Source organism: Rattus norvegicus, chromosome 18, assembly GCF_021556685.1.
Source record: "Rattus norvegicus strain SHRSP/BbbUtx chromosome 18, alternate assembly SHRSP_T2T, whole genome shotgun sequence".
Taxonomy (NCBI): Eukaryota; Metazoa; Chordata; class Mammalia; order Rodentia; family Muridae; genus Rattus; species Rattus norvegicus.
In genome coordinates this window covers 63,652,840-63,665,592 of record NC_141551.1, presented here as the reverse complement: position 1 = coordinate 63,665,592, position 12,753 = coordinate 63,652,840, and the positions used below count along the sequence as shown (strand labels likewise).

The window sequence follows — 12,753 nt, the reverse complement described above, 5'->3', positions numbered from 1 at the left end:
ATATGACAGGAGTACCTAATGGCCCCTTCTGAGATGGTAGTCATAGAGGGGGTTGGGGCAACATTCCCTGAGGTCATTAGAATCTTTGAGAAGAGGCAGTGTGGTCCTTTGGATTGTGGGGGATGAAAAGAAGCTGCTTGTATAGAGAGAGAAGAAAAAGATGAGTCCCTGACGGATTTCTGTACACGGCTGAACACTCCGTGGGTTAAACCTGAGGCCTGGTGTTCATTAGAATGTAATAGTGTTATCTTTAACTAATTGCTTACATAGGTCAGTACTGGTGGTTCACTTATTGCTAACCAAAGCACCTCCACGTAAGTCACTCCTCGTAACCTAGCCCCTTGTGTGTTCCTTGGAGCCCTGGCTCTCCCTCCCATTCCGACCAAGAAAGCCAGTCACCAGTTAGTGCATAACAAACAAGGGGTTCCCTACATCAGAGAAATCACTCTCTACTTAAAATGACTCATCTCCACGCTTCCCTTGAATAAAAACATGTTATTATGTTCAATAAAACTGCACCAAAAAATAATAGCTAAAGACAGTTTTTAAATAACTTATACCAACACCTAAAAAGGGTTTCCTGGGGGAAAACGAAAATATTGGCGAGGATATTTTAAGAGCTTCCTCCTACTCCCCCCGCCCCGCTTCCCTCCCCTACAGATAAATATGGTCACGTTTAGAGAAACAAGAACTCTCCTGGCCTAGCTGTAAACTTGGGGAAAGTGGGCTTTACACAGTGAGGACAGGAGCTGCCACTGAAATTTAAAAGCAGTCTAGTTACTCCACTACCATCCCTTTCCCTTCTAGTTCCCATGGAAACAGACCTTCCATCACCAAAAAAAAAACGGGGTAAAGATAGTACCATGCCCAGTCTCCACACCCTCCCCCATCTGTTTCCATGGGAACTGGAAGAGAAAAGAATGGAGGTTGGGTATCTAGACTGCCTGAAAATATCTAGCCATGCCTGGAGCTATGCCCACAGGCCTTGACGGGCCCTGTAGAAATGCAACAGAACCTCAGAGAAAGTAAACCTGGCTGGACTACATGGGTAAAGCCAGCTGTGACTTCCCAACACATGCTGAGATGACTTGCCTGCTCAAGCTTCCCTTCAGTCAACCAGAGGAGACACGAATCACAGCAGTGGGTCCACACCTAAGTGGACAGCAGACTCATTTCTGACCGCATGAACGGATGCCCCCGGAAGCTCGCACCACAATTCTGTACTGTTTCCTCGCTCCAATAGCAACTCTAACATTGACCATTCCAGGAGAGTGATGTCCTAAGCTAGAGATTCCCAGAATTTAACGTGCTTGAGAAGTCTGGGAGGACCTTGATAAAGCAGAGACGAGCCCGGCAAATCCAAGATGGCTAAAATGATCTATTACCAAACAGCTACGGGGAATGCTCCTCCTAAATGCTACTCAATCTTCAACTATGTCTGAGTAGTGAGATCCTAGAATCAGTGAATTTGGCCCTAGTGCCTTCTCCACATAGCAAAGGTGGAGACTATGGTCACTTCAACAGTAGCACTTCACCAGGGCTACCCATCTCTGGCCTCTGAGGTAGACTGTGTGGGTGTTGGAAGCTGATGAGGACATCGACTTCTGCCTCCTGCTGTTCTCCCTTAAGCGTCTCTAACCCCCTAGAGATAACCACATTGGTCAGAAGGCAACTGGACATTTAAAAAGTATATCAGAATGTAAATTAGAATGGCAGCTATGAAAATCAGTACAAAAGGGTCTCAAGAAACTAAAATATACAATTACTGCCTGTTCCAACCATCTGCACCACTTAGGAATTTACGTAAAATAGTCAACACACCACAGAAATACCTACACAGCCGTTTATTGTGGCAATATTCACAATCATCAAGATATGAAATCAGTTTTCCTATCAATAGATAATAAGTAAAACTTGACAAGAGGCACACAGTGTCTTTATGACACTGTCTTATAAGTCAACCTCAAAAAGAAAATTATATCATTGCACAGAGGTATAGATTGTCATGTTAAGCTAAATAAAGTATATTTTCTCCCAGAGGTGGAATTTAGATATTAAGAACATGAATGTTATGAAAGCAGGAGGAACCATCTAGAGGGGCCGGGATTGAAGAGAAAGAATCGAGGAGAAGATGAAAACGTCATGCTGTCAGACATTATCAAACGCCACAGAGAAAGCCTATGTAAAGATGAGTTGATAAAAGGAGAAACAGCTGGGCGTGGGAGTACACACCTTTAATTCCTGCACCTGATGCCTAAAGCAGGTAAATTTGCATGAGTTTGAGGCTAGCCTGGTCTATACAGTAAGCTTCATGCCAGCTGAGGCTACATAGAGAGATTGCCTTAAAAAAAAAAAAAAAGAGGGGGGAAGGGATTTGATTTCTCATATAGTCACCAAATAAACATGATTATCTCCTTCAAATCTGATTTCTCGAACTTCTCAAATGTCTCGGAACATAAAAGCAAGTCCCTCATGTTTGGGAGGGTCAAACTGGTAAATGAAAATGAATGAGATGTCTAACAAACGTTTATAAGTATCAGCGCATTACCAAACAAGAGTGGGACTTTCCATGAATCACTTTTAAAGAATTGGGGGAACTCTGAGATTTTACTATTAAAAAGTAATGAAGGCTAGAGAGCTGGCTTGGAGGCTTACAGCGTCGACTTACAGAGCCCAGTCTTGGTTCCCAGCACCCACCCTAAGTAGATTACAAGTACCTGTACCTTCAGGTCCGGCATTCAGTTCCTCCTTCTGACCGACATGGACACTGTCGTGCACATGACATGCATTCACACAGACACAAACATACATAACAATAAATGATACTTTTTTATGAATAAATAAATCAAACATTTCTAAAGTCCCTATTCTAAATAGAAATGTACACAGCAGTGTCACGGTCTTGGCTAAAGGTATCAGGTTAATTAAAAAAGCAATCCTTATTCGCACCTGAGCCATCAAATAGTTTAAAATTATGTAATATATTAGTGTAAGGTTCAAAACCAAGTTACTACTTCACAAAATACACTTTGTACTTCATTCAAAAGCTGTAGCGTATTAATCTTTGAAATTAAAATAAAGGCAAAGATTTAGAGTATAGATAATTGAATGTCACAATCTGATTTGAAAATATAATATTCTGATTCTAAGTGAGCAGAAGGGGGAATTATTTAATTAGTCTGCACACAATCAAAAATAGCCACGCATTTTTGCACAGCCCTATAACCACAGGCAGAGTCCGAGATAGGCATTTTCATTCTACTGAGGCAAAAATATGCCCTTAGGTATTTATATGTGTATATAAAATATCCTACATAAACTTCTCTTTATAAAGATGTAAATGATTATTGAGAGCTTTTAGACTCTCAGAAAGCACAGCACCTCAACTGCTTCGATGAGATATTAAATCAAAGCCAAGGATTTGTGCATTCACGTAAAACACAAGCATGCACACGCATACACACCCACACGCACACACATGAGTATACTCAACAGTTATGCTAGAATAGGCCAAAGGAAGAGGAGCTGGCTGTTACGTTAAATGGTTTAATGGCTGCTCCATTAAAAATAGTAAAAATAATTAGGGATAAATGCAGAGCCACGCTTATACCCAGAACCACTAAAATCTGCTAGTCTGTGAGACCCAAGCCAGAAAATCAGTTGTCAGTATTTACTGCCTACATGTGTTTACTTTCTGTTTACAGGAAAAGGCAATTGGAGAGTCAGCAAACTGTCTACAGAGGGCCAGATGGTAAACAGCTTTATACACTACGTAGTCTCTGTCCCTTACCTCAGAACCCTGTCGTGACAGTATCAGAGAAGCCACACAAGCAACACGTAAACAAACTAGGGCAGCCATGTTGCAATAAGACTTCACTAGTCTAAATAGGCACCAGTCATTCTGCGGTCCACAAGCCATCACCTATCAACAACAGAATACACCCTACTTATTTTTAAGGAAACGTCTTCTTCAACTTGGAGTCCCCAGCTTCTTCGGGGAAAGGACAGAAAAGACTTGCCAAGTCAGACTCCATTTCTGTTTTTCAGTTAGCCCTGATCCTACAACACCCAAAAATATTCTGACATGTCAAGTACTTACATCTCAGCTCTGCACAGCTGCTACTAATTAACATATAACCGTTATTTTTCTTATGTTTGTATTCTTCGTATTTTTCTTGCACATACTGTTCCCCTTACTTCATCCTAACAGTTGTGAGGGCAAGAGTTTAATTTGCGTTTTACCCATAAGGTTTAGCTTAGTATTCAGCAGGAAGATAGATACAATGGAGATGCTTGTCTTAGATTTCTACTGCTGTGAGAAACACCATGACCAAGGGCAACAAGGGGAACGAGGGCTTGCTTCATCTTATCCATCCAGATTACAATGTATTACTGCCGGAAGTCAGAACTCAAGCTAGGCAGGAACCTGAAAGCAAGAACCAAGGCAGAGGTCATGGCGGGGGGGGGGGGGGGGGGCGGCTGCTCAATGGCTTGCTGCTGTGCCTTGCTCTGCCTCTTGTGGCTTGCCCAGGAGTAGCACCGCCCACAAAGGGCTGGGGCCTCCCACGATGATCATTAATATGGGGAAATCGATTTGACACTGAAATGTATTTCCTATAAAAGCCTGATGCTATTGCATCCAGAGGGGTGCCTATGACAGAGTCTCAAGGATTTTCTAATTGGAATGTACGTGCACACACCCCATAGCATCTGTCTCTGAAGAACATTGTTTTAAAAGGCAACAATGATCACTGTGGAAAAGAATGAAAATATTAATAAATTCATACTTGTAACTCCCACTGCCAAAATTAAGCAATATTTCATATTAGATCAGATATTATATATATATATATCCAAAAATATCTATCACAGACACACTTACATATTTATTCGGTGTGTATTAAAGCTCTTTTATACTAGTTATACTTCTTTGCAATACAACATTTATATGATCCCCATATATGAATACTGGAGACCAGCCTTCTGAAATTCAGAGTTTTCTGTGTTCACTCACTTAAAGCCTTCTGACAGTGAGGTCAGACCTAGAAGAGACAAAAGCACAGAGCGCAATGGTACCCTGGGTCACTTTAGAGACCTTTAATATTGGTAGCCAAAAGGTCAAGGGTCGAGTTGCATCGCTCCCGGTCCCACTTGAATGAGAGCTCTACTGCCGTTCGTTTGTCGATTAGAATGTTACACGTGTTCAAGTGTGAGTGGTTCTCTTTGTAAAGACTTAGCGCAGGGAGCACCTATTTGAGGACAGTCCCGCACCTGACACGACATAGTGTATAATCGACATGAGAACAACCAGCATTGCTATTGTCAGCTGTCCAAACAGTGCCGGAAAGCCAAGGTCATAAACCAAAGGCAATCCAAAGGCAATGGCAGAGTTAAAAGGCGAAGCGGTCCTCAGAGCTGACTCCGGCACTCCTCTGACCGCCACATAGCAGCTTTGGCTCTAGAGACCCAGCTCTTCGGGGTGTTGGAATAAATGAAGCCCATGCGTGAGCTTCTAAACCCTGCATGTTAACTTCTACCCTCACTTTCCTCTAGTAGCGTCCTAAAGGTGTCCATTTTAAAAAGGAACGTTGCAGCCTGCCCAGTGACCCTCTCCCCCGCCCCTGTGGTTTCCATTCTTAAGTGTTTATCTTCCATGCTGGCTGGCATTTTATGATGATCCTGATAACCACAGCCTACGTTTAGAGATTAGATGAATCCGGCTCTCGTTTCAACAAAGAAATGGGTTTTCCGATTAAGCTCTGCTCTGAGGACATGAAAAATCCAATGGTCCCCTCCTTCTCATGCAATTGTCATACAACCTCCTGTCTGTAATACAAACAAACTCTTATTCAGGTATAATTTATGATGCCTGTCGTCTTTGTGTTTCCCTTTTCAGTTTTATTAAATTGCCATTAGCCCCGTCGTCCGTCCTCTCTACTTTTACCCTGTGGTTTTCTACATCTCTTGTTGAATTTGTCTTAAAAATGTGTTCCTATTGCTAAGAAGCTCCAGCATGGAGTACCTGGTTCTACACCTAGACAAGGATGCAGAGTAAAAGTTGCAGCCCCACTGGCACAGGTATTTCAAACCAAACAGCAGCTGACCCTGTGATTCCTCCAGTCATGCCTGGGCCATAATGTAAAGTCTCTCTTGCTACAAGGAATCCTAAAGCTACATATATATAGTGTCTGTGTCTGCTTGGAGTGCAAAAGACCCTGAACAATGAGGTCACTGTCACACTGAACCAGTACAGTGTCATAGGAATTCTGAGCCCCATAGTAAGACAGAAGTGTAGTGCCATTAGTGTCAAAAGAAACATGAATATGGGAGGTTATCAGACTAGAATAGCTTCAAACACTCTTACAGGAACCACACAGTACTTGATCACTTGTAACTGAAAGATTGGTATGAAGGCCCAGAAAGCTCAAAAGATATATTCTCTCTCTCCCTCTCCTTCTTCCCCTCCACCTTTCTCTCCCCCTTCCCCTCCCCCCTTCTCTCTCTGGGACAGCATCTTACTATGTAGCCGTGTTGATCTGAAACTCACTATAGAAAACAGGCTGGTCTTGACTCATGCTGCTGCCCCACTTCTGCTTCGTGAGTGATGGAGTTAAAGAACTACACCACTGCACCTCACTCCATCTATCTGTCTGTGTCTGTCTCTCTCTCTCTCTTTCTTACTAACACCTCCGCTCACATTCTGTTTGCGAGGATGAGTCTTTGCCACACAGAATTCAATGGATACAAATGTACATCTTTAGGCCCCCATTAAATTGTCACGGTCAGGCCTTGCCCCCTTTAGTCAACTGCTCCTGGAAGAAGTCACAGCAGACATGCCTCTACCTGCTGCACAGCCGCTCGGATTGGCGGGGGACAGACCCTACCAATGGAGGTACACTGTGCAGTCACTGTGCCAAGAGAGGCCCTCACTCGGAAACACATGCCCCATTCTTTCTCATGTAATGCTCTCTTCTCAGTTTAGAGTGAGAACATCTGGCAAGGATGAAGATGGGCGATGGTGTCATCTAGACCTCCCAAAAGATGACGTCACTGAACCCGGTGAAAGAACCCACAGCGGAAGCCCCAAAGGCTGACGCCCTAATCTCTTAGCAAATGGAACAAGATAATATGACACCGTGCCAAGATGAAATTGGCTGTCCCATGGAGAGCACTATGCTTTAAGTCATGAAACCAATGGCCAAAGTGATATGCAACAAGAATTAGGTATAAGTTTTGTACACACACACCCGCGCACACACACACGCACATATGCACATGCACACGCACATCCATGCACACATGCATGCACACTTTTCCTTAAACTCAACATTTTTTCCTATTAGAAGTTATACCTGAAAAAGATTGGCATACTGTATATATTCAAATGACTTTTAATATACACACTACACACTTGCATTCAGATGCATGCTGGGAGCAAACAGCCCAGACAAGCCTTGCGAAAACATCAAGAGTCTTCCCGGTGCGCATGAGTTCTTTCAGCGGGTGTTGTTTGTGTCCTCAGAACATTCAGCACGCACTGCTAACACACCAAACCACTCCTGTAGAGAGTACAGCACATTTGAAAAGTGAAAATCTTAAAGAAGTTCTTCACTAAAAGTTAGATGGGATTTTTGTTTTCTATTTATGCCAAGGAGTCCTTTGCGTGCGTGTGTGTCTGTGCACCGTGTGTGTACCCCTGCCCAGGGAAGCCAGAAGAGGGCATCAGATCCCCCAGGAACTGGAGTTATGGGTAGTTGTAAGTTACCACTCGGTACCTGAGATCAAACCCAGGTCCTCTGGGATAGCCAGTGCTCTTAAACACTGAGCCATCATCATCTCCGCTGAGATTTTTAGACTCAGTTCCAACCCATCTCCTGTCTTTTTCCAAGGAAAAGGGGGTATTTTGCAGAAATCAATGAAGGCAAAGACCAGAAAGGTAGGCTCTCTGCTCCTCCCTGCTCCAGAGACAGCCGCATCTTCTCGTGCAGTGCCAGCCTCGTCTCATAGACAACATGGTGAAGGTCGGTGTGAACGGATTTGGCCATATCGGGCGCCTGGTTACCAGGGCTGCCTTCTCTTGTGACAAAGTGGATATTGTTGCCATCAATGACCCCTTCATTGACCTCAACTACATGGTCTACATGCTCCAGTATGACTCTACCCACGGCAAGTTCAATGGCACAGTCAAGGCTGAGAATGGGAAGCTGGTCATCAACGGGAAGCCCATCACCATCTTCCAGGAGCGAGATCCCGCTAACATCAAATGGGGCGACGCTGGTGCTGAGTATGTCATGGAGTCTACTGGCGTCTTCACCACCATGGAGAAGGCTGGGGCTCACCTGAAGGGTGGGGCCAAAAGGGTCATCATCTCCACCCCTTCTGCTGATGCCCCCATGTTTGTGATGGGTGTGAACCACGAGAAATATGACAACTCCCTCAAGATTGTCAGCAATGCATCCTGCACCACCAACTGCTTAGCCCCCCTGGCCAAGGTCATCCATGACAACTTTGGCATCGTGGAAGGGCTCATGACCACAGTCCATGTCATCACTGCCACTCAGAAGACTGTGGATGGCCCCTCTGGAAAGCTGTGGCGTGATGGCCGTGGGGCAGCCCAGAACATCATCCCTGCATCCACTGGTGCTGTCAAGGCTGTGGGCAAGGTCATCCCAGAGCTGAACGGGAAGCTCACTGGTATGGCCTTCTGTGTTCCTACCCCCAATGTCTCCTTTGTGGATCTGACATGCCGCCTGGAGAAACCTGCCAAGTATGATGACACCAAGAAGGTGGTGAAGCAGGCACCTGAGAGCCCACTAAAGGGCATCCTGGGCTACACTGAGGACCAGGTTGTCTCCTGCAACTTCAACAGCAACTCTCACTCTTCCACCTTTGATGCTGGGGCTGGCGTTGCTCTCAACGACAACTCTGTAAAGCTCATTTCCTGGTATGACAATGAATATGGCTACAGCAACAGGGTGGTGGACCTCATGGCCTACATGGCCTCCAAGGAGTAAGAAACCCTGGACCACCCAGCCCAGCAAGGATACTGAGAGCAAGAGAAAGGCCCTCAGTTGTTGAGGAGTCCCCATCCCAACTCAGCCCCCAACACTGAACATCTCCCTCACAATTCCATCCCAGACCCCATAATAACAGGAGGGGCCTAGGGAGCCCTCCCTTCTCTCTTGAATACCATCAGTAAAGTTCGCTGCACCCTCAAAAAAAAAAAAAAAAAAAAGATCAGAAAGGTAAGGCAGAGAATTAGCAGAGCATTGTGTCCTTGGAGCCAGGAACAGGCACTGCATAATACCACCTCCTAACGCCAGTCCTGTTGCCCAGTTTGCACTCAGTCTAAGACGAGTGCGAGAGGTGCAATTTCTCTGTCTCTTGTCTATCTTTAAAAGAGGATAGCGAATACTTTTCGAAGTCAGATGATCTCAGCAAATGCTTTAGATGGCTAGAACACTTAAACGTGGGAAGTGAGAATCCACATCATTACCTATATCCCCGTCCACCACTATTTGTACTTACTATGATCTGGACATGTCATGACCTCAAAGAACGCAAGGACCTTTTGTCATACTGACTTTTCAGTTTGACACCGGAAGTGAATGGATGCACAAGGATTCACAGGATAAGACATATAACATTGACAGTAGAACCTAAGCAGGACCATCACTGATAAACATTGCCAACTCTCCTGGCTTGGTTAGAGTCATGCGTGTAGCTCCTGTATTCTCACACGATCCACAATTAGACTACAACTCGTCTGAGGGAAGACAGCATACTGTTCTAAGAGATATCCTGACCGGAAGTCCCACACCCTCGGATCCCGGTCCGCAGCAGCTCTCTGCTCCCAAACCCCGTGGGAGAGAGACCTCACCACCTGGTCAGGTGGGCACTCCTGAGGCTGCAGAGCGGAGGAGACCACCAACACTGCCCACCCCTACCTACATCCCTGGCCCAAGAGGCAACTGTATAAGGCCTCTGGGTTCCCGTAGGGGAGGGCCCAGGAGCAGCAGGACCCCTGCGCCTGAGACACCGCCGGAACCTGAAGGAAACAGACTGGATAAACAGTTCTCTGCACCCAAATCCCATGGGAGGGAGAGCTGAACCTTCAGAGAGGCGGGCATGCCTGGGAGGCCAGAAGAGACTGCACTCTGCGCACGTCCAGACGCCAGAGGAAAACACCAAACGCCATCTGGAACCCTGGTGCACGGAGGCTCCCGGAAAGAGCGGCGCAGATCTTCCCGGTTGCTGCCGCCGCGGAGAGGACTTAGGCAGTACCCCACGAGCAAACTTGAGCCTTGGAACCACAGGTAGGACCAACTTTTCCCCTGCAAGAAACCTGCCTGGTGAACTCAAGACACAGGCCCACAGGAACAGCTGAAGACCTGTAAAGAGGAAAAACTACAGGCCCGAAAGCAGAACACTCTGTCCCCATAACTGGCTGAAAGAAAACAGGAAAACAGGTCTACAGCACTCCTGACACACAGGCTTATAGGACAGTCTAGCCACTGTCAGAAATAGCAGAACAAAGTAACACTAGAGATAATCTGATGGTGAGAGGCAAGCGCAGGAACCCAAGCAACAGAAACCAAGACTACATGGCATCATCGGAGCCCAATTCTCCCACCAAAATAAACATGGAATATCCAAACACACCAGAAAAGCAAGATCTAGTTTCAAAATCGTATTTGATCATGATGCTGGAGGACTTCAAGAAACACGTGGAGAACTCCCTTAGAGAACAAGTAGAAGCCTACAGAGAGGAATCGCAAAAATGCCTGAAAGAGTTCCAGGAAAACATAAATAAACAAGTAGAAACCCATAGAGAGGAGACACAAAAATCCCTGAAAGAATTCCAGGAAAACACAATCAAACAGTTGAAGGAATTAAAAATGGAAATAGAAGCAATCAAGAAAGAACACATGGAAACAACCCTGGATATAGAAAACCAAAAGAAGAGACAAGGAACTGTAGATACAAGCTTCACCAACAGAATACAAGAGATGGAAGAGAGAATCTCAGGAGCAGAAGATTCCATAGAAATCATTGACTCAACTGTCAAAGATAATGTAAAGCAGAAAAAGCTACTGGTCCAAAACATACAGGAAATCCAGGACTCAATGAGAAGATCAAACCTAAGGATAATAGGTATAGAAGAGAGTGAAGACTCCCAGCTCAAAGGACCAGTAAATATCTTCAACAAAATCATAGAAGAAAACTTCCCTAACCTAAAAAAAGAGATACCCATAGGCATACAAGAAGCCTACAGAACTCCAAATAGATTGGACCAGAAAAGAAACACCTCCTGTCACATAATAGTCAAAACACCAAACGCACAAAATAAAGAAAGAATATTAAAAGCAGTAAGGGAAAAAGATCAAGTAACATATAAAGGCAGACCTATCAGAATCACACCAGACTTTTTGCCAGAAACTATGAAGGCCAGAAGATCCTGGACAGATGTCATACAGACCCTAAAAGAACACAAATGCCAGCCCAGGTTACTGTATCCTGCAAAACTCTCAATTAACATAGATGGAGAAACCAAGATATTCCATGACAAAGCCAAATTTACACAATATCTTTCTACAAATCCAGCACTACAAAGGATAATAAAGGGTAAAGCCCAACATAAGGAGGCAAGCTAGACCCTAGAAGAAGCAAGAAACTAATCGTCTTGGCAACAAAACAAAGAGAATGAAAGCACACAAACATAACCTCACATCCAAATATGAATATAACAGGAAGCAATAATCACTATTCCTTAATATCTCTCAACATCAATGGCCTCAACTCCCCAATAAAAAGACATAGATTAACAAACTGGATATGCAATGAGGACCCTGCATTCTGCTGCCTACAGGAAACACACCTCAGAGACAAAGACAGGCACTACCTCAGAGTGAAAGGCTGGAAAACAACTTTCCAAGCAAATGGTCAGAAGAAGCAAGCTGGAGTAGCCATTCTAATATCAAATAAAATCAATTTTCAATTAAAAGTCATCAAAAAAGATAAGGAAGGACACTTCATATTCATCAAAGGAAAAATCCACCAAGATGAACTCTCAATCCTCATCTTCGGTTGGTTTATATACAAGTGTGCAATTTCTAGGCTTGAAAGTAAAATGATGCTATCTGGTGCTGGATAGAGGAGCCTTATTTTTTATTATGGCAGCTTGCTATTTTTGTAACATGGTGATTTGGTTGAACACAATAAAGTACAGTAGTAACTGAAAAAAAAAAAAAGAAGAACATCCTATTTCAGAGATGGAGTCTAGAGAGGTAGCGCCTAGGTTTAGGGGACTGGCTGCTCTTCCAATTCCCAGCACCCACAAGGCCACTCGTGCCGTCTGTAACTCCATTTCTAGGTGATGCAACAGATGATGCAGTTCAAGAAAAAAAATGCATGTAAAATCTGAAAAAGAAATCATTTTTATAAAGGTCATATCGATTATTTTGTGATAAACGTAAGAAAACATTTTTTAAAAATGAAAAAAAAAAGACTGCAATGAACTGCAGCCCAACAATCCGACTTATATGTTAAATTCTCAATCCACAATACATCCACACAATAAACTCTCAACCAATTGCTAAGGATATAAACCGCCCACCTAGATAAGATAAATTTGCCTACAGAAATCCATCCCTTAAGAAATATACCTTGGGGGCTGGCTCTTCCAGAGGTCATGAGTTCAATTCCCAGCAACCACATGGTGGCTCACAACCATCTGTAATGGGATCTGATGCC

The 12,753-nt window shown here is 44.2% G+C and overlaps 1 protein-coding gene and 1 pseudogene across 14 annotated transcripts in view; one reads left to right on the top strand and one right to left on the bottom strand.

Moving 5' to 3' along the window:
* Ldlrad4 (low density lipoprotein receptor class A domain containing 4) overlaps positions 1-12,753 on the bottom strand; it is a 334,279-nt gene that overhangs the window by 211,743 nt on the left and 109,783 nt on the right. The gene's annotated exons all lie outside the window — the stretch shown is intronic.
* On the top strand, positions 7,940-9,232 carry Gapdh-ps118 (Glyceraldehyde-3-phosphate dehydrogenase, pseudogene 118; annotated as a pseudogene).